Source organism: Talpa occidentalis, unplaced genomic scaffold (assembly GCF_014898055.3).
Source record: "Talpa occidentalis isolate TD23 unplaced genomic scaffold, MPIMG_talOcc4v2.1 talOcc4.8, whole genome shotgun sequence".
Taxonomy (NCBI): Eukaryota; Metazoa; Chordata; class Mammalia; order Eulipotyphla; family Talpidae; genus Talpa; species Talpa occidentalis.
Window position 1 is genome coordinate 33,713,116 of NW_023605194.1, and position 22,307 is coordinate 33,735,422.

Genomic DNA, 22,307 nt, shown 5'->3' on the forward strand with positions numbered 1-22,307 from the left:
CAGGTCCTTGGAATAGGGTGTGGGCATATGTAGATGGGATTCACCTGGGCGAGGCTGCATCACGAAGAGCAGAGCGGAAGAGAACTAGCAGAGAAGCAAAGGCCATGAGAGAAGGCCGGAGAGCCGAGAGAGTGTGAAGACTCGCTGGGGGCTGGGAGGGCTGCCAGCCTCCCGGCCCCCCAGCATATCTGCCTGCCGTGTACCTGGTAAACTCAATAAAAGCCTGCAAAAGTCACCGAGGGCTCTAGGACTCCTCCTTTACCCATCTGCTCCAATTGTAGAGATCCTGCTCTATGCCTGTAATGGCAGGATGGGCACAGTGCAGGTTTTCTATGACCCGAGCAGACGGGGTAAAGGAGAGTCCTGGAGCCCTCAGTAGGTTTTCAGGCTTTTATTGGGATTTACCGGGTACATAGCAGGTAGGGGTGCCGGGAGGCTGGCAGGCCTCCCTGCCCCCAGCAAGTCTTCACTCTATCTGGGCTCTTCAGCATTTTCTGGTGGTCTCTGCTGCTCTACTCTACTATTCGTTCTGCTTCTCTGCTTCTGCTGGCGTCCCTGTGACACCTCCTTATAAACCCAGTCTTAGCCCAGGTGAATCCCATCTATATATGCCCACACCCTACTCCAGGTGCCCGCCATCAGGCATGCATTCGGGACCTCAGGGTTCCGTCATCTATCCTGATGGCAGGAGGGCAGAAAAGCCTGATACTTTTTACCTTTCCCTACAATGCCTCATCCTGCTGCTACACTACCAGTCAGGGCAGAGAGTGCAAGCAGCCATGCAACTCTGCCTCGCCCCCCTCCAGGTCCTAATGGTGAGTCTGCGGGGGCTGCAGTCTGCTCGACATGCCTCAGCTCACTGCTCACATAATGCTTTACCTGGACAGTGGCTAATTGCTGTGGAATACCTGTGCTGAGCCCACAGGTCCTGCCCAAGGTGCTTCATGGCTACAGATAGGCAGTCACTTATCTTTTGCATAAACTCGAGGCAAATCAGGACCTTTAGAACACAATGTGGGACTTACTGTGTCCCACATGGACTTATAGCACAGGTCAACCAGGATGCTGGGAAACACAGATTTAACTGGCTCAGTACCTTCCCTGCTTCAGAATGTCAACAAGAAAACTGCCCCATCATCAGAATCTTTCTATTGGTGTCAATCTGTCTATAGCGGGTCTACAAGACTGAGAAGTGACTAGTAATGATGTGGTAGCATCAAACTGAGCTCATCTGCTCAAGAATTCCTGCCCCCCTCTGACGGTGATGTTGGGTAAGCAGCCCATTTGCCAGACACCTGACTTAGACTGCATCCTCAACCCCACATACACACATCACACACACAAAACATATACACAACGTACTGCATACACATCACACACACCAAACATAAACACACAACATGCATTTAAAATACACACATAAACACATAGCATACACATACCATACACGTGCCACACACATACAAGCACATCACATATACACACAACACAAACTCCTCTCCTAGGAACACCAACAGCAGTATGGCATGGACAATTTTCAAAATGTTATTGTTTCTATGATATCCTTTGTATCATGGAATTGGGCTGTAATTCACTCAGGGTGAACCAAAAAAGGTCAGTCAGTTTTGCTGGACAACTACCATAATTAGCATTCATCCCTATGCTTATGAGTGTGGCCTGCTGAAAATCACTAGTGGAGACTGAACTTGGCAAGGCAGCAGTGCTTCAGCTATTCTTTTCCCATGTGGACTCATCGTGGGGTATTAGCACCCTGATTTCAGACTGTACAGTCCCAGAGTAGTGAGAAATTTCTATTGTTTATAAGCCACCGGGTTGCGGTATTCTGTTATAGCCGCCCAAAGGGACAAAGACAGCCATGCTGTGTAAACCCCATGCCCCAAAAAAGAAAAGCATGGCAGGACCTAGTTAGGGGTTTGTTTCATGAAAGAAAACTGCTAGCAGTTTGGGTTCTCATTGGCTGAAATATCAAACAATGCAGGGAAAGGCCTTTCTTGGTTTAGGACCCATTCCAATGCCCCTCAGGGGACACCCTTTCAGAGCACAAGGGTGTCCATTCTTGGGAACTGGGCAGCGGAAGAGGCCCGTGGTTGAGATGAAAGGCGGGAAGCTGAGATGATGGTGCAACACCAGCAAGAGCTGTGGAGACAGAGTCACCTGATCCTGGCTGAAACAGTGACTCCTCAGTTAAGGTCTGGAAAGGCAGAAGCTACACTCCGACAGAAAGCTCACTTCACTCCAGCTCCCCCACCAGAAGTCACCCCAACTTGGAAGGAAAAGAGGAAAAAGATTTTCACCAGTCAGAGGCGTTCACCCAAAGGGACTACATTTTAATGAAAAGTCACGTACTTACTTCAGTTGGTCAAAGTGTTGGCTCTCTAGTGGAAATGGGGGCTGTCAGCCAAGCAGAATTTTGTTGTAGAGAAACAACTTGACTGTTTTGCCCCATGAAGATAAAATTCAAGTCAGCCAGAGTGCTGTGGAGTGAAGTCAGTTCAGAGAGGTGTTGGGTTCAGAGAGCAGGGTCCTTAGGTTACCTCTGGGGAGTTTCACTAGCGCTCCCCTTTCAGCAGCTCATGGCGAGTTTCTCCACAGAACAGAGGTATTAGGGGCCTCCCTGGCGGCGGCGCAGCAGTTGAGCGCTGGGTTGCGAAGCTGCCCACAGCTTCTGCAGCGCTGATTCCATCCCTGATCCCCGGCCATCAGCGAGGGTTCCACATGGCACGCAGACCTCTCCTGCCACCCGCTGCTCCCCTCAGCAGTGTACTTCGGTCCTTCTGCCTGTTCTCCGCTCTGGCTCTGGTGAATTCTCTCACCCTCCCGCGCTTCTGACTGTACCCAGTGCTTGTATAAACAAATAAATAAATCTTTAAAAAAAAAAAAAAAGACAGAGATATTAGTTATATCCAAAAGATTTATTCTAAAAAGGGAGAGAAAAATAAAAGACACTTGCACAGACACAAACAGGCAAAAAGAGGTGTCCCTGAAGGGAACAGATTTGTTAAAAGATAGGTCTGCGTAGTCGCAGGCCGGCAGCCTTGGGAGGACAGCTGCCTCTGCTGCTTTGCCAAGGGAGAAAGGCAGTGAAGAGAAGCACCTGCATGGTCACAGGTGGGCGGGAGGTCCCCTTGCTAGCCTTGCCAGTGCAGAAAGAGAAGAAAGGATCTTCTTCTCTTTGGGAGGGGTACATTCCTTCGAGGGGTTACCTTTAGTTAAATTAATTACTTTTAGGGGCCCAAGACAGCACAGGGGAGCCCATCCACAGAGGGCAAAGTCAGTAGGCTGACAAAGGGAGGAGAGACCAAAGGCAGAGCAGCATCCAGATAGGCCCCTCCCTGAAACCCACAACCCCAAGGCCAGCTCCAAGTCTGCCCCTGAGGAGCCAGCAAACACCCTCCTTATTTGAAGCCAGTCCAAGCTGAGAGTTGGGGCCTGGAGAAATGACCACAACAGAGTGCCTGACACAGGACACTGCAAAGAAAATGGGCTTGTTTTCCTCCCCCTGCAGGAAGCCCATTCACTTGAGCGGAACAGGACTGGCAGGCGGCATTAGTCGGGGAAGCAGCCAGACTACATGCTTTATCCCAGGCTGAAGAACAGCTGGGCAGGTGGCCTAGGAGGCTGAGGCAACCCTGTCTGTCCTCTGAGCTGGCGCTCTGCCTGCCCAAACAGGCCCTGCCTCTGCCTGCAGGGAGAGAAAACATGGCAAGGGCTGTTTCCCAGTCCTGGTTGGGGGCTAAGGTTTAGCAGTAGGGCAGCCACGTGCCGAAGAAGCCCAGATGTTGCTGCCTGGAACTAACCCAGGACAGCACCAACCCAGGGGCTGGGCAGCATCAGCCCCACCTTGTCTTGCCTGGCACAGTTAGACCAGCTCAGTCTCCCTTTTTGGTATTTACTTTTCTTTCCAGCAGGGAACAGGTAGGTGCCAGAGCCACGTGGCTCAGCTCAGCCTGAGTTTTTGACTCTATGTCCCATCCCCTGCCCCTACCCTTCACGCTACAGTCCTGGGCTGGAGAAAGCAGCCAGCAGCGTCAGGACCAGAGCTAGGCACGTAACCTCTTTAGTCCTAAGACAGAGAGGCAAAAGGGAACTGAGACTGAGTAGTCAAGTCTGGTTCCTGCCCACAAGCAGAATGAGGACGAGCCTGCTGCACTGCCCCCTGCTGCGGGACTGGGCTCACACACCAGCATGAGTGCAAGCAGACACACGCTTTCATAGAAACGCGGTCTTACACACATGCCCCACTCATGCAGAAACACAGGCAGATACACAGTTACACATTAACACAGAGAAACACAAACATGTATAAGCACTTACACAGCATAACACGCATCAACATAGACCACATACAAATGCACATGCAGAAACACGTGTAAACACACACACAGATACGCACTACACACAGATACGCACTCTCCACACAGCCCCAGGCTCCCTCTACCCATCTCCACCATCTAGAAGCCTCTGTCTGCTCAAAACAACACACTCATGAGCCCCCAGGGGTGAAACAGGCAGTCAGTGCGGAGAAAGGGCCTTCAGGGCAGGACAATGCAGAAGCCATGGAGGCTGGTGCTACAGGAAAAATGGCTCCCTCCCATAACAACCAAGTCCTGTACCCTGATTCCAGAGCTGCGGACAGGAGGTGGGGAGGACTCTGATGTCAGTCTGAGAGAAAAATGCAGGAGCTTCCACATCTTACAGAATTGGAGAAAAATGCCCAGAAACCTCACAGTGTGGATACTGGGACATCTTCATGACAGGCAGGCCCAGCCTCAAGGAACTCACAGGCTGACTGCCATGTGGGAGAGGGAGGCCAGGGGCAAGCTCAGCCACTGGATATCCATCAGAATGGGGGGCTCAAGACCCCTGGATTAAAAATTGGAGGAAAAGCTTCTGAAGGAGGGCAAAAGAGATGAACGTTCCCTGCAAAAGATAGTCCTGCAACCCCCTGGAGGCATTCTTAGCTGACTGGGAGAAGGAGACCTGCAACATTTCCTGACTCCCTCCTTTCTGGGTACTTTTTTCTTGTTATTATCACAATATCAAGTCTCGAAGAGGTTAAATAACTTGTTCAATCTAACAACGGTTTAAACTAAGGTCAGCCAGACTATAAAACCCACATACCCACACTTGCTCTAGTCTGGAGTGCATCTGAGGGACCCTCAGAGCCTGGGGCATGAGTTAGGCTGAGTCTGAGCAATGCATGGAGCTTGGAGGAATGCAGTATCAATGTGCCATAAGCCACAATGGGCCATAGGCCATAGGCCAAATAGGCAGCTGGTCTCCTGGGTTACTGGGCAACTTTCCAGGTTTCACCCGGACTAGGTGGCCTCCCTGGTGATGAGACTCGCAGTCCTAGAGCCAGCCCAAATCTGAACAAGAAGGTCAATCTCTGAGTGATAGGCAGAGCATAGCACTGGGGCCTGGGCCCCAACTTGTGGAGACAGGCACTTGTGCACCTAGGGCTGGGGCATCAGCTTGTCCTATCAACTCAGCAAGAATCATGCTGGTAAGGAAACCTGACTTTCAGGGCCAACATGGGGTTACCCCATGCAAGCCCATGCACAGGAGACCCAACAAGTTCCTGAGGCAGGAATTATGGGGAGGATCCTGGCAGCCAGCACATGTGACAAGGGACCTTGCTACTGCCTCCCCAAGACATTAGCTGGTAAAACATATAATGCTTTTAAATAAACCACTTTTTGAATGTCAAACTCAAGCATTTCTGCCTGCTATCCAAAGTTTTAAAGTTTCCATGTCATATAGTCAAATATATTATGATTGTAACCAGCTACTCCTCTTGAGGACATTCACCTTTTCATAAACTTTCTCATCTCCATGTTCCTGGCCTTGTTTTTACAGGACTTACTGTCTTCAGAGGCTTCAAAACCATCACCCATCATTTTTCTGCAGATGCCAGCAGTGAGGACTCTGGGGGGTCCTCCTTATGCACGCCATCTATACCAAGGCTCATAAATTGTGCTTTCCCAGTTTTTGCAGTCACAGATCAAAGGGTGGGGTCACCTGGCTCACCACTGCCTGTCCCTCGGGGATCAAGTGAGATGGCAGCTTCTTAGTACAGCACACTCTGGCCTCCCTGCTAAAGGTGGAATCCTACATTCACACAGACACACTCACACTTTCTCCTCCACTCCACCCTGCTTTTTTTCTATAGCATGTATCAACGTTTTAAGGTCTATTTATCTTACCTGATTTATTTTCTGTCTTTCCCAGTGGAATGGTAAGTTTCAGGAAGATAGGGATGTGTGTTTCTCCCAACCCCTCCACCGATGTATTCCCATGTAGAAGTGGGTCTGACATAGAGCAAGTAGCTAACAAATATTTGTTGGATAAGTAAACTCCAGACTTCCACTTATAAAATACAGACAAATACCCTGGGAGCTGCGAGACACCTCCCTGACTTCACAATTGGTACCCTAGTCCTGAAAAAATGGGGGAGCAATTTCCTGAACTCCCACTCTGGACCTTCCTTAGGTGACTTACAAAGAAGCTTGTTTCATCCCCAATAGTGCTGTGGTCTATGGGATATGTTAGACAAGGATGCCGGACTCAGAAAAGGAAATGAAGAAGCTTGGCACTGAAGAGGGCAGGGATTCCCCTCACTGTGCCTTGATCTGGGGCTGCAGCATCACAGGAGCTGAGGCCCCACAGCCCTGCACCTCCTACAGCTGAGTAGCTACAGGCATGCCCCTTAGGCTGCTGGCTCCCATGTCCTCACCTGTAAGACAGGACCTGGAGCACCTATGTTCCTGGGTGGTGGTGGTGGGTTAGAGAAGGTGCCTCATGAGGCATGGTACCGGGGGTGTAGTGAGTGTTGGGTACAGGAGACTATACTAGGCAGATTCCCTTTGCCCACCAGCACCCCCAGCTCCTCTGTCCCCTGGCTGGAGACTCTCTTGTGAGTCTGGCGACTGGTTCTAGTGTCACCCATGCGGAAGTGAGGCTCAGGAATCCTTACCTCAGTTTGCAATTGTGTGGCCAGACCAATCCTCTTGGTGCCAGGGTGCCCAGCTTGGGTCCTGTCAGACAGACCCAGGCCAAGAAGTAGGCATGGGTGCGAGGCCAGTAGAACCTAAACAGCAGAGGGTGAGACCAGAGTCCCTACTGGGACCCATGTCTCGCTGAGGATCTCTGGTGTCCACGGCTCCCATTCCACAGCCTGGAGAGACCCCCAGCTTCTTCTATTAGGGAGTAAAGCCATACTTGAGAAGCCCTGTTAACTCGTGGAATCTTTAATCTCTCAACAGCCCAGAGAAGGGGCGCGGGCATCACTGATCCCGAACTGTGAGCTGGAACCCAGGCTGTGCTGTCTGCCAGGCAGGCAGTGTCCTCCCCAGCCCCCCTCCCCTTGGGGCGTCCGAGGCGTTCTTGGAAATAAAATAGGATCTCAAAGCGCAAGGGCGTGGCCCGTCAGATGTTCCAGGTAGATCCCACCTTCAGGCTTCCGGGGAGGGTCTCAGGGCTCCTGTGACCCCAACTGCCTGCGCCCTAGGTGCACTGGCTGGGCTGCCTTTCTCCCAGGTCTCCCCAAGCCAAATTCGAGGTGAAGCTACTGGGGAGCAGGATCTGCGCGTCCCCCTGTGGTCAGGCCTGGGAACACAGGTTCAGGAAATGCTGCCTGGAACAAGCTCGGAGCAGGCTGTGGACAGGGAGGACAGAAAAGCCCCTGGAGCTTCTCAACTTGCCTTATTCACGTTGGATGACCTTTGACAAAACTGGATCTCCTAGGATAGCCACCCCCTTAGGAGACTCACTCTGGGAGTGGTACAGCACCCATGGTTCCTCTTCCCCTGAGGGCTCAATGTGCACATAGTGGCCCAGGGACCTTGTCCTTCCATGATAGCTTTAGCCTGAGCAGGTTGCAAGGCCCCTCCAGGGCTGCCCTGACTTTTCAGGGAACAGTCCAAAAGAAATGGTCCAGGACAAGAGGCAACAAGCCCAGCTCACTTGATTCACCCATTCATTCATCAGGACTTATGAAGTGGCCACCAAGAGCCACTTCATCTTCCAGGCTCTGAAGCACGTACTTTGCTGAGTAGGAGAGGCTTTCAAATCTACCCACCAAAAACAAGACTAACCAAGGAGACCCTCCACAGTGAATGCTGGGTACTTCATTAGGGTAACCTCTTCCCAGCTTTGAGTCCCAGGAAAAGGCCTCATGCACATTGGATTCTCCACGCACTCTCCATGCACCTCTACTGTGGGGCTCATACTGAAGAAGGGGTAGCTGTGGGAGGCACACCCGCCCCCAACAATGTGATGAGCTCTGGTTCTACACAATCTTACTCAAGAATTAGAGTGGGGCCTTAGATGTATGAAGAGTAAGCTGGAAACTCTGAAGAAGCCCATCTAGGCAAGTTGCTTTTATAGTTTGCCAGTCGTCCCAGAATACCTAGAAGAGCTTGAAGCCATCTTTTGCATTTTGCCAAAGATACCCGAATCAGTGTTCTGTCATGTGCCAACAACTCTCTAAAGGAATTTTGTTTCATTTAGTAATAATACAGAGCATGGTGTGCTGGGATCTGTTGATATTCACTTGATGTGACTATGAGAGTTTGTTACTGATATAATTGGTGCAGCCAGAGAAAAGCTGCTAAAACTTTTGGGAAATTGACTCTTAATATTGTAACACATGATGTAGAGATAAATGGAATTACAGCAATGATGAGCTCTGTTGTGTGATCAGGGACTTGTGGTGCCTGCATGGTGGAAATGTGTGCATGTGTATGCATTTGGTATTTTGATCACTTAGAAAAAAGCATTATGCTCCACTCTTCCTGCCTCTAGCCTTTAAAAAATCCTTTTAAAAAGGAAATGTGTAGAGGCGCAGGGGGTTAGAGGTGCAGTGTTAGAGGATTCACCAGAGACAGAGTAGGGAGAAGAACAGGCAGACTGACTGAAATACACTGCTGAGGCGAGCAGCAGGTGCGACAGGAGAGGTCTGCTGCAACATGTGAGTCAGCTCGCTGGCTGGGGATGAAACTTGTGCCATAGCGGCTACCTATAGCTTCACAGTGCTGAGATTTAACCCCTTGTGCCACCAGGGAGGCCCTAGACTAGCTGTTTTTCAAGTGCTCAGTAGCTCCATGTGGCTAAACGCTACTTTAATGAACTGTTCATGTCTAAAATTCACCCTAGGAGTTCACAGCACAGCTAAGAATCATCATTGCCAGTCTCTGATGTCCAGATCAGGTGTCAGATTCTCAGTGCTGCCTTAGAAACATAACTGAGTCAAAAGCACCATAAGTGTGGGCACCTAGGCTTGAAAGTCTGAGGGGAGAGTTTGCTGAAGGCTTCATGGGTATTCCTACCAACAGCCAAGAAGAGAGTAACCTTCTATATGAACCTGTTATATGTACACCTAGTCTTTTGAGACTCTAGATTGGTTTGTCCAGGTAAATGAGTGTCTACACAGCGGGCATCTCCAGCATTTTAGTGCTGTTGTTGTTGAATTACTAACAAAGTCCAAGACAAGGAAATCTCTTGTGATGAGTTGATCTACTTTTGGGAGTTACAAGACTAGGCAACCCAAGGCCAAGTCTATTGTCAAATGTATTGCCTAAGACATATCTCTATTCTTATATAGTTGTCATCCTTTAACTCTTACTTTAATACTATGGGGATTTTGCAAGTTTCTGTCTTCTGAAATATTAAAAAGCTTTGAAATCTTATGGAAATAGGCAGGAATGGTTCATATAAGGAAGTTCTCATATTTTACCATTAGATGGCAGCATTGAGCAACAGATGGTATGAACTTCAGCCCCACCAGGACTTAGTCTGATATTTAATAGTTGTTTGACTTTGGGTAAGTGACCTTTAACACCCCAAGCCCCAGTTATATCAAGTGAGAAAGGAAAGGCTGTTGTGAAAATGAACTGAGATGAAATATACCTTGAGAAGTGGTAATAGCCTTGTGATTAAGTGCATGGACTCTGAGCCAGATTTCAAATTCCATTGTGCCATTTAATAGCTGTGAGAGCTCAGGCAGGTTATTTAACTTCCCCGAGTCTTAGCCTCTGCTCTATAAAATGGAAATACTAGTGTCTGCTTCCCAGGATTGTTTCCAGAATTAAAGGGTAGTGTACATAGTGCTTAGAATAATACCTGGTGTACACAGGACATCAGGGGTTATTAGTTTTTAGTAGTAGTAGTTATATTATCATCATAATAGACATATAATTAACAGGCCATAATTAACATCAAAATTCACATATAAAGGACTGCAGAGTTGTTCTGGGGTGAAGGACACGGTGTGGAAGACTTGTGGGAAGTTCATATATTTAGATTACATCAGTTTCTAACAAAGTATATGAAGAATTTACTGTGAGCTTACTTATAAATCACTTACCTCTATTCCTAGCAAATAAAATCCTCAACAAACATCAACTCCTAAATGACCGAGTTTCCTCATTTCACATGGGTCATGAGGAATACCATAATAATGGTATTTCTCCAATGTATTCTCCATCTGCAGAACTGTAGAAACCCCAAACTCCATGTTTTCTCTGAGACTCACTGTATCTTCTGTAGTTTTCAATGACACGGATGATTTTGTTGGGTTTGATTTTTTGGTTTATATTGCTGCAAAAGAAGTTCAGATTTGGAAAACAAAATCCAAATTATAGAATTGAGGGTTTTTTTTTTTTTTCTAAGATTTATTTATCTATGCATACAAGAACTGGGGTATAGGACAGAGGTGCAGGGGGTGAGAGGATTCACCAGAGACAGAGTGGGGAACAGAACAGGCAGACTGACTTAAATACACTAGTGAGGGGAACAGTGGGCAAGTCAGGAGAGGTCTGCTGCGCCACGTGGGTAGCTCCCTTGCGTGGGGATCGAACTGGTGCTGCAGAGGCTGCAGACAGCTTCATAGATTGCGTCTTCACCCCTTGTGCAACCAGGGAGGCCCTAGAATTGAGTATTCTTTAAAGTACACTCACCAGGCATTATAATTCACCCCACTGAAGGTGGCTTAACTTTCCTGAACCTATATGCTCAACAAGGCTATGTACTCAGTTTGGGGAACTTCTATCTAAACCCATCATCCCTACAGCCTGGCATGCTCAGCTTCCCCAATGCCTCTCTCCTTTACTCCTAAGATTCCTACTGTTTTCCTCAATGATAAGGGAAAATATAAGATGAATTCTATTAAAACAATTTAGAATCACCACTTGGGAGCCCAGATAATCAGTTAAGAAGAATGAGATAGGAATGAGACATTTAAAATTTTTAGCAATGTTCCCAAAACCAGAGGGTCCAGAGGTCCTGTACCTTATATGCTTATTGGCCACATGGGTCTGTGGGCAGATCTCTAACAACATGAGCATGGATTTTACTCTCTGTGCTCCCAAAGTTGAGTTGACTTGCTGCTGTCTGCCTGGAGCACTGGCACAAGTTTGTGACCACAAGGAGTCTCTCAAGTGTCAGCAGCATTAGCCTCAGCAATCAGAAAAATAAAATGAAAAACAAAAGGTATCCACATTGGAAAGAGAGAAGTAAAACTGTCCTTATTTGCAGATGGGATGACCCTGTATGTAGGAAATCCCACGGCACTCACAAAAGCACTATTAGAGGTAACATATTAGTACAGTAAGTTGCAAAGATATAAGGTCAATAGGAAGGAAATAATTGTATTTCTATATATGAACAATCCAAATATGAAATTAATAATATATGGTTCCTTTCACAATAGCATCACAAAGAATAAAATACTTAGGAATGAATTTAACAAAAGATGCATAAGATTAACATACTAGAAATTACAAAATATTATTGAGGGAAATTAGAGACCTAAATAATTGAAGAAACACTCCATGTTCATGGCTCAGAAGACTCAATGTATTCAATGAAATCCTTATCAAAATTCCAGCCTGATTTGCAGAACTTGATAAAAATGTTCCCAAAATGTATAGCGTTAAAACCATGAATAGCCAAAATAATTCTAAAAAAGAACAAAGTTGGGGATTTTAATTTCCTAATTTCAAAACTTATTATAAATTATAGTGTAGTCCTGGTAAAAAGACAGAAATATGGATCACACAACTGACTTGTCAAGGAAAAAAAATCTTAATTTTCAGTTAATTGGTTTTCAACAAAGGTGCTAAGATAGTCTACTGGGTAAAGCATAGCCTTTTGAACAAATTGTGCTGGGGCAATTGGATATCCATGTGCACAAAGATTCATTTAGTACAAAGGCTCTATTAATAGTTTCTGATGTTCTGAACTTGTCATGTTACATCCCCATGTGTTAAATGACAGAACAAGATGATTAAGCTTGTGGGGTGGAGGGAAGGAGAGGGAGAGAAGAGTTATTAAGGATAAAAAAAAAATCACCATTTTTACAGATGGGAAAAAAATAATCATTGGTTGAGTAACTTCATTTATAGTTAGAAGCATTTAGAAAAGTCATTTTGAGGGCTGGCCACTGGCTCCAAAAAGTTAAATACTGATAAGAAAAAAATAATTGTCACAGGAAAAATGTTCTTTGTGTAAAATGAGTGAATACATGCTTGGAGTCTCACCAGGTCACCTTCTTTGAATTCCTTTTCCTCTCCTGTAACTTGCCATCTTGCTGTTGTGTGTTGTGTTCCTTAGGAGCGGAAGCTCTGACTCGCCCTGTGCTGCTGAATGCTGGGCAGCAATCATGTAGGCCTTTTCTACTCACCCTAAATGACAGAGAAATCTGAGCCTTAAAAAAAAAACATAAAACAAGCAGAATTGGGTAGACTGCTCTTCAGTTTCTTCCAAAAATTGGAGGCAGGAGGTGGCAGGGCCAGAACTGAAGTAGCAGAGCCGTCATCAATTCTGCAACCACAGGGTGGTGATGCAAAGCCCTGAGACTTGCTTGTTCTGGTTTCTAGCATCACTGAATCATACTTTAATAATTGATCCAACTGCATGATGCATTCCTTCATCCAGACATGAAGGCCAAGTTAAAATTGATATATGAAGAGTTGACATCCCACAGCAAACAGCCTAACTATATGCCAAGTATGTTGGGAGCAATATACTTCACCACTTACAGTAGACCTATCCCTGGATGCATATGTGTTCCCAAGTCCAATTACTTGAATACAAAAAAGGAGTAAAACAACAATGCAGCAGTACCACATCTGGTGTCATTAGCTGATCTGTCATTAGCTATGTCTTTCCATAAGTCACTTAATATCTGATGACATATCATCTTGTAACAGACGCTGTGAACACAGAAGGCTCACTCATGCAGCGACTCTCTCCCTGTAATCAGACTGCTGGGCCTGGGAATCCGGTAGGAGATGCAGGTGATCTAGGACACATATATTCCTGCTCCAGAGAAGTACAGTGGAGCACAGGAGATAGGGCACCGGCACCAATGAAGGGGTAGAGATGCAGGTAGATTTCAACAGAAAGGTGAGAAAAGAATGGCTCTAGTGGAAACTGGCCAGTGCACTGACCAGATTACTGAGGGTCACCAGGGCAAGTGGCCCCACAGAGGCTTAGAAGGAAGACCTCTGAAGCTCTGCCTTTTCTTCTACTGGTCTTCCTCTCTCTCGTAAGGGTCATCACTCCCTGTCTCATTTCTGCTTTGAGCACCTCCCTCTGTAGTTTCACTCATCTCATTGAGTGGCTTCACATGATAAGCCATTAAAGGGGGAGATAATGCAACAATTTTTGTATGCAATGGATTTTAATAACAACACATCCAATTTGTGTCAGACAGTCTCTAAGCATATACATATTTGTTTCAGACAAATCTGCAGGGGCACTAGAGACAGATTAACATTCTGCTCAAGCCAATTTGACTGTGTCATCACATACAGACAGCATTTCACATCCTGTTAAATCTGGTCTTAGAAAACTATCCTCCATTCCAAATAGTATAAATTGCAGTTATATGTGAAATAAGGGAAATTTTAAAGAACTGAAATGGCTCAGTCCATGCCACTTTGTGTAAGTGGTCGGGGGGAAAGAAGAGAGGGGATTTTTCAAATTCATGGTCACTCTTCCTGCAGGTCCTATCCTGATCTTCCCTTTGTCCACTCATGTAACAAATGTGCCAGTGACAAGAGAGTATATGGTCTGGTGGAGAGGACAAGCTCACTCCAGAGTAGTGAGGTCTCCCCCAAGGTGAGCTTCCAAGTGCTGGGCAAATCCAGCAAGGTCAGAAGAGGCTGAATCTTTAAGGATGAGTCAGAGCTCAAAAGCATACCTGGCAGGACCAGGACACCTGGAGGAAACCTGCTGCACTGAAATTTCCTGTGACTTTGTTATGTATCCCCCTTAATTTTACTGTTATAGCCCATGTCAGTTGGGCTCAGGGAAGATGCTGGGCTCAAAATTTAAAAGAGGAATAGAGGGACTCCCTGGTGGCGCATGGGTTAAGCACCACACTATGAAGCAATCTGCAGCATCTACAGCATGAGTTCGATCCCCGGCCAGCCAGGAAGCAACACACATGGGGCAGCAGACCTCTCCTGTCTCGCCCGCTGCTCCCCTCAGCAGTGTACTTCGGTCAGTCTGCCTGTTCTGTTCCCCACGCTGATTCTGGTGAATCCTCTCACCCCCCACACCTCTGGCCTGTACCCCAGCATTTGCATGTGTAAGTAAATAAATCTTAAAAAATAAATAAAAGAGGAATAGATTGTGGTGACAGCACTGACTAAAGTGAGAAATCCCTATAGACAAAATGACCCAACTCTACCTTCCCATAGACATTTTTTCTATGTTCAAAATAGCATGTTATGTTGTTGGTTGGGGAGTTGGAAGTGGTGGAGATCAATTATCGAACGCTTATGTGCCAGGTGCTTTACAAATGTTGCCTAGGCAATAGAAATAAGCTTGTTATCGAAAACAAAAACATTTCTCTGATTGTAAGAGTATAGTCTCATAATTTAAAAAAAGAAATGCATAAAATGAAGATAAAAATATAAAGCAACTATAACTATACCACCCTTTCAATGTGTTGTTCTCTTACATAGGCAATTATGATGAGCACGTACATATCAGGAATGTACTGCATTCAGGTTTGTTATTTTGCTTTTTCCTCATTATAATTAAAATATTGAGAAAATGTTATATGAATATACTGAGTACACTCCAAAAGCATTTACAGAATTATTGTCATATGGATGAAATAATCTAATCATTCTATAGTCAGAAATTTATTTCTAATTTTGCATTTTAAATAGCTTTTTTGCATATTAAGATATATAAATGATGTATTGTTCTATTTTATGTCTGACTGCTATAGCAAACACAGAAACAGATTTTTGTGTTTCACTGTCCTTTTGTAAATCTGTGATTGATGCAGTCAATGACTGAAGTACTATCATTTACAATACTCAAAAATGATTTTTAAGTCCAGTCTCTTCTGCTTTTCCCTTAAACTCCTGGGGAACTCTGAAAGGCAAGAGATAGCTGTGCTCCCCTCCCTGCTCTTTTGCCCACAATTACTTTGCAAAGAGAGCAGTCAGACCAAGGTCCAGGGCTCTCGAGGGAGATGGAGATGAGCTGCCATGGGGGACCCAAACCCCTTCCTGAAAATATCTTCAAAGCACTGTACAGCCCTAGATCTTTGACCGGGCCAAGGTTGCAGTTTTGGAATGAGTGTATTTCAGCATTTGCCTGGAATACAGTTCAAGGAACAACATGCACTATTATTTCATCTCTGATTCTATTGTTTTTGTTTTTCATTGCAATTCATATTTGCACTTGAACTTAATACCTAAGTGTGAAGCTTCAACTAAAATGTCATGAGAATTCCGTTTTTTGAACTTACGTACTTAAAAATGTCTCAGTTCAGTTGAATGTAGCTACCTACAACATATTACTTGATAATGATATAATTTTTGTTTAGCTGTAATTTTTAAATTCTAACACATATGCTCATTTGCTGAGGAAAAATGGTTTGAAGTTCACAAGTGACACAAACCCCTTTATTTTTACACTTAACTCTCTTACATTTTCTTTATTTGGTGATGTCTGTCCTACTAGAAATTGATCTTTCTACCTTTCTATGCCAGAGACTCTTCTGTTCATCCCCTATTACAATATCAAACCCAGAGCCTGGCATACAACATGCATTTCAGCAATGTTCATTGTAAGGATTGAGAGAAAAGCAGTTAACTTTCACTTTAGCAGATTAACCTTTGGGATGTACTTTTACAGAAAACCATAATCATCTAAAATATCATCAAAGCAGCATTAATCATAGCCAAAACTGATGTATGAATTAACTTACATGTGGATTAAAAACCAGGTCATGTTTCAGAATATGGAAAATAGCGATACTATTTTTATGGTTCAAGCCCTGTGAGGAGTTGTTTATTTTTGTTTGGGGGAAAATTCATTAATGAGGAAAAGGCTCTTCTAGATGATCTAAATTTCTCTTTAGAGACCACAAGGCAAAAAAGGGCAGGTAACCAAAAACAACCAGTCCAGATAAGATATTGTGTCTATATAATAAAGAATGGGATGGAAAGAAAACAAAACCTGGACACACATATTTAAGATAAATTTCAGAAAGCAAGACCTTATGGGCTAAGGTTCTAAAACGGAAGGTAGACAACAACAGTTAAGAGGCCTCAAAACTCAATACTGACTAATCACCTAAGGAAGAAACAGCTAAATATTTAATAACACACAATATGGCTAAATGAGTACTTGAATAAAATCAGAATATAAAAGGCCAGGTTTTCAAAGGGAAATGAAGGCATGCAACTAAAAATTAATCCAATATAGAAGTAAAGATGAGAGCAGTGCAAGGGATTTAAAGCCTAGGATGAAATGAAACTTCAGGGGAAAAGTGAAAAATAAAATAAAGGAGTTTTTCTGTTATGTCAATGCCAGATGATGAACATGCAGTGCAAGAGCATTCCTGTAAAAGAAGGCAAGACTAAAAAACCATGTGTGTTGGGCCTCCCCGGTGGCGCAGCAGTTGAGCGCTGGGTTGCGAAGCTGCCTGCAGCCTCTGCAGTGCCGGTTCGATCCCGGCTGCTCCCCGGCCACCAGAGGAGGGTCCCACAAGGCTGCAGACCTCTCCTGCTGCCCGCTGCTCCCCTCAGCAGTGTACTTCGGTCCTTCTGCCTGCTCTGCTCCCCGCTCTGGCTCTGGTGAATTCTCTCACCCTCCCGCGCTTCTGACTGTACCCAGTGCTTGTATAAATAAATAAATCTTAAAAAAAAAATTATAAAAAACCATGTGTGGCTTCTTAAGCTCTATAAGGGAGGTTCCATGTGGTCTTCATCTATGTACACCCAGCGATTAGCACACATAAGACATACCACCAAAATTACTAAACTCAAGTTAACAAAGTTAGTAAAGAAAATACTTGTTAACAACTGAGAGGACCTTAAAATTGTTACCTTAGGAAGTAGTAAAAGTCATTAATGCTACTCATGAAAATTCCTTCATCTTTTTTTCAGCATTTGTTACCATTATGGGTTTATAACATGATATATCACTGTACCAATTTTATATCCTATTATATGATGAACATATATGATTAAATTAGAAGATAAAGGGCCTCCCCGGTGGCGCAGCGGTTGAGCGCTGGGTTGCAAAGCTGCCCGCAGCCTCTGCGGCGCCGGTTCGATCCCCGGCTGCTCCCCGGCCACCAGAGGAGGGTCCCGCATGGCGCGCAGACCTCTCCTGCCGCCCGCTGCTCCCCTCAGCAGTGTACTTCGGTCCTTCTGCCTGCTCTGCTCCCCGCTCTGGCTCTGGTGAATTCTCTCACCCTCCCGCGCTTCTGACATAAATAAATAAATGAATAAAATACGTGCCTCTTTAAAAAAAAAAAAATTAGAAGATAAAATTATAAATTAAAAATTTTTTTCCTACAAGATATAAATTTTCATTAAATGCCGCGGACCAGCCCAGCAGCGGCGGGGAGAGCGAGGCAATCTCAGGGATTGAGCGAGAACGAGCATGAGGTGGTCGAAGGATTCGGGCGAAAGAGAAAGAAAGAAATGACACGCCCGAATCCTTCGACCACCTCATGCTCGTTCTCGCTCAATCCCTGAGATTGCCTCGATCTCCCCGACACTGCTGGGCTGGTCCGCGGCAATTAAAAATTTCTTGCATGAAGCTATTTTATACAGGTAATGCTTAATAATTAGTAATTAAAATTATTATTTCCTCTTTTACGCAGCTTTCTAACCCAAGGTGCTAATATTTTTCATGTAAAAATAAACCATTACTCCAATTTTTTCTAAAATACATGGCTAGGGTGTGGTGTGATATTGTAGCATACATGTGAAGAAGTGGGGTACTGTATTTCTGAATCATGTACAGTGTTGTAATCCATGCTACCTTAATACAAAAAATTAAAATACTTAAATTTAAAAATTAAAATAAGTGGGTATCTAATTAAAATAGAAACCCAAGCATCACATCACTTACAAAGTCTATGAGAATACCACGTCAAATTGGTGTTCAATTTCAGGGCTTGGAATGTGATGTGTAGAGGAGAGTATGTGAAAGGAAAGAGTTTGAAAAAAAAAATTTGCAATGAATAGCATTTGTGGAAAAAAAATCTCTGGGAAAAAGTACACCATGGATCAAGTCAATGTTGAGAAGGACAAGTAAAGTTTTATAATTATGAACTTTATTTTTATTTACTATGCCAACATTTTCAGGAAAGAGACTTTACATCCAGTTTGATAATTCATTTTACAAGCAAATTCTAACATTTACTTTGAACTGGTTTTTAAAATCAATGGGAAAAAAAACAACACTGCAGATATTAAAGACTGGACTTTTTGTCTTAGTTAGTAATGACTTAGAGACTTTAAATTCTTAGGGACAGTATTACTTTGTTATGGCAATACTTTACCAAGGAGAAAGTGGGTTGACTTACCCCAACAAGATTAAAATGTCTGATAGATCTTTAATTAATAGCATAGTTTTAGAATGGCACCCACCATAATAATTTATCCAAACTGCTGCAGCAGAAAAATTTAAAGATGTTTAAAGAAAATTAAAAATTAATTCAAGCATCAGAATTAGGAAAAATAGCAAGGCTATCATCCCCAAGGAAAACCACCATGTATTTGTATTACAATTATAATTAATTTTCAAATGTGTGCATAAGCATGCCAACATAACCACCCCAACTAATTTATAAACACAAAAACTACTGGGTGAGATGGAAAATAAACAGAAATGGTGCTGCAGTCTTTATTGATCTTCACTGCAAACCTGTCTGGCGATTCCAAATTACATCCTCAGTACCCTAGAGACCAAAAAGCCATCATGACAACCTTGCTCTGAAATGAAGAGTGTGCCTCTGTGTCAGTAACATCACTAATGCCATAGAAAGATTTAGAACTTACAGCAATAAGGGGGTCATGTTCTTTTTGATGTACAGAGTTAAATACTTCAGGGGATGATGAAATATTTAAAAACTTTAGTGACTTAATGAAAAAAGTGGCATGCTGAGGATATAGTTCTGTGAAAGGCTGTCCTTCAAACAGCTATAATTATAGAGAAATTCATTTCAACAAAGAAAGCCACATCCAATAGGAGGCATTTCCATATTTCAGGCACAACTCCAAGCAACAAAGCTCATTTAAAGTGCAAATCTGATATTTTCTTTCATATTCATATTTTTACTTGTTAAAATACTTAGTAAGTTCCCTAATATCTATATAAATACAATGAACAGTAGTCTATATGCCTGAAAATATTGCACAAATTAAAATGAGACTCCAAAAGAAAACGGCTAGAGGGTCTCAGTTATTTGAAACATTCTAAATGACATAACTACGTAATTCTTTGTTTAATGGTTTAAAATCATCTTCACCTGTACTCTTTAACTACTTAGGCCAAGCTTCCTTTAAATAACTTGATATGCATCTAGTAACAACTAAATGTATAATTCTACATACTCTATAAATCCTCTCTTTCACAAATGTGAAACTTAACTAATCCCCATAAAACTTCCTCAGGACTTATAATTTATACACTGCAACCATCTTTACCAATATTACAAGAACTAAGAAAAAGTTCCTGTGGAGGAGAACTTGACATACAGTTACTTACAGAAGCACTAAACAGAGATCAAGCCAAATCTGAGTGATCTCTGGTTAATAAAGCAAGCTACATCCTCATTTCATTTCTGAAATCTACATTTACTGAGAAGTAGACTAGATAATATTCTTGCAGTTTTTAAAGAGAACTGCAGGTAAATACTATTTTGTACAAGCATCTTAGTTTTTTCTTAAATACATTATGTTTCATAATTATACTGATGAGACTTCTGCCAAGATAAGATGCAACAAAGGCACAGAGAAGTTGAACTGATGGGTTAGTATTTCTGCAAATTCATCAAGGAGAAAAAAAATAAGAGCATGAAAAAGTTTAGAATAAACAAGTCAGGAATCTACATTTTTATATAGTAGATAAATATATCTGCCTCAGACTAAGAGGTTAAAAATAAAGAAAAGATTTAAAGCTTTTCCTCTAAGGATAAAGGCCTACTTGTAAATGTTTCATAAGAGTCTACACTAATTTCTAAATAAACCAAAACCAACCAACACATCTGTATGCTCTACTCTAGGGAAACACAGTTTGATAATATCCCATTTGCAATATATGAGATCAGTTTTCCTTCTCCTTCAAAATAAAAAGACCCGATGTATTGCTTATAGCTGCAGTCATCACTGCTCATCTCTATGAAGCAAAAAAGAGCTCTGCTGATGTGTCTATCACTATGTTAACAAGGTTTGGACTACATGAAAAACTCTCTGAATTTTAGTGCTTCTCCAAGCCTAATTCAAATGAGAGTATAACAGAATTATGCTGTGCACCTGCTACCAAATCCAAGAATACTTCGTATCTAGTGAATGCCAAATTCATTCGAATGGTTCTGACAGGTAAGGGAAAATTGAATCAAAATGATAAGATATCTCTTTTGAAATTTCCACTAAAGTACTTGCCGTTTCTCTTCAAAGGGGCAGAAAATTTCATCAATGTTCATTTTTTTGTAGGAATTCCTAGAAATTTGAATCTTAAGTTTTTGGTCATTAACCCCTTCCAATACATTTTTGCTCAAATGATCAAACCAAAAATGCTATCTGTCTATAAAAGACATTAACTGTAATTAAAGCATCAACAGGTGAACAGCCTCAAGGTGACAAGATTTGTGAGAACAGGGGGGAAAGCATACTGAACCATCTTTTGAGTGGCCTGATGTCTGATGCATGGTCCCTTGGAGGTTCCACAGCTACCTCCTTAGCCCATTAAAATAAACATATTGTCATTGAAATATCTTTCAATACCTTTAGCAAGACACAATTTTTCCCTCTCCAATTCTACCTTCCCAAACCTATTATTCAAACATACATCAACATAAAGGATAAACCTGGAAAATAAAACTATCGTGAATGCCAGCTATCTCAAAATGATATTAAACTTATAATTATTCAAAATATTTTAGCTGATTATAGAAAAGTTTTAAATTCCTATGTATGGTATATTTATAGCCCATCCAAGTTTTGTGCAAACATTCAAACCCATTATTCTAGTCTTCAGATATTAGCAGAAAGTCAATAAATACAAATATTATAATAGAGACTTAAGATATGCCTTGGAACCTTAAAATAGCTATCATGGATCTAAAGGCCTGTAAGGTTCAAAACGGAATCACCAGCAAAACTCTAGCACCAACATGTGTTACAAATAAATACCTCTTCAGGTACAGGTTTCAAGATGTTGTCTTAAGCTTTCTAAAATTTATCCAGTAGCGAAAATAAATACAAATGGGACAGGTGTGTGTGTGTATGTATGTCTGTGTGTGTAAAACAAGACATTAATGTAATATATAATTGATTTTTATATAATATATTTTTAGCCTGGAGAAATGGTCTGGTAAATAAATAAAATATTGAGACTAATTTGTGATACTAACAAGGAAAAATAAAACTTACATAGACTTCCCACTAAAAGCCCGATCTCTTTTATTCATCATAGAACTTTTGCATAGACCTTTCAAATATACAAATCACTGTCCAGAACTCTGCTTACAGATGATCATCATTCATTTTCACCAAACCTTTAGTAAAATAGTAGCCATATTTACAGAAGTGACAAGTGAAAAGGAAGGGGCTCTAAGAACCACAATTAATACAGATTTAAAAGGACTAAATCAGCAAAGCACAGTTCTTGCCCGCGAAGTGGAAAATTATGAATTTTCTGATGTGCAGAGGGATGAAAAAAGGGAAACATGATTAGAGCCTTCTCTAGGCATCTGAGATGGGTAAGCAAACTTTTGTGTTTACCTGAGACGAATA